We start from the raw sequence: 1,161 nt of genomic DNA, 5'->3' as shown, positions 1-1,161 counted from the left end.
TCTGAGGGATGCCTAGAAGAATACTGAGGGGAAGCTACAAAGTTGAGAGCATGATAAAATAAATCATCTAGAATTTGCAACAAAACAAAACAAAAACTAAAACCCCAAAATGCATCAAGCTTTAGAGAGATAGCTTGATTATTTTCAGGATAACTATCCTCAATTAATCAACAGGTGACTGAATGGCACATGCAAATGGCATTATTCCAAAATTGAAGAAAACTCATCTAAACACACTGAAAAGAACAGTGTCCAACACTCATCGACAATATGTCAGGGGGAATTAAGAATAATACTCAAAGAAAAAAAGCAGCTTACTCCATTAGAGCAGAATAATTGGCCCTAGAATAATCACTGTTCTAGACTCATCTAAGAAATCATGAAAGCAATATCCAAAAGAATTGTTTCCAATTGACTATATCCCACAATAAAGCACAATAATGCTTGCCGCAGTCTGGCTGGGCACAAATCACGAGCCACTGAAGCAGGAACAAACTTTATTTTTAAACTGCAGGAAAACACTTCACACAGCTCCCGGGGAATCCTCCCGAATGCCATGAGGCTTGTCCAGGAACCCCCAGCCGGAAATATCTCTCCCAGAAATCCCTCCTCCTGCACTTCCCCAACCAATGGGAACTCTCGGGGAATCCCCGGAAATCCCCAGGAGAACTCCAAAATAGTGCGAGAACTCAAAAGTTGCGGCAGAGGCGGATAGTAATGCCTCGCCTGTCAATCAATACTGTTGGCAAAATGCCAGGGGCCATACAGACTCCGCCGTGGCTCTCAGCATCTCCCCCTTTTTGTTTAATTAAACAACAAGCAATGTGGCTTAGGGACCGTGCCTGTTAGGCAGTCCAATTCAACATATGGTCCTTACCCGTCATCGGATGAACTGACCTCTAGGCGTCAGCCTCCTGTCTTAGGTTGGTACCACTGCAATTGGATCATACCCGTCACTGACTACCGGTCCAGCATACAGCCATACTTGTGGATAGGCCTTTGCACCAGTGGGGGGGTGAGGTTCTTTGCCTCACCTCTGTTGGCCCCCAAATTTAGACCATCACTAGTAGAAGGGAGGAGGATGCAAAATGCCATGACACTAAGCCAATTGAGGGCTCCTTTGAAAAATTGTACCACCGGTGACACCATCAGCATAAATAC

Source organism: Marmota marmota, unplaced genomic scaffold (assembly GCF_001458135.2).
Source record: "Marmota marmota marmota unplaced genomic scaffold, marMar, whole genome shotgun sequence".
Taxonomy (NCBI): Eukaryota; Metazoa; Chordata; class Mammalia; order Rodentia; family Sciuridae; genus Marmota; species Marmota marmota.
Note: the sequence above shows the minus strand (reverse complement) of the source record.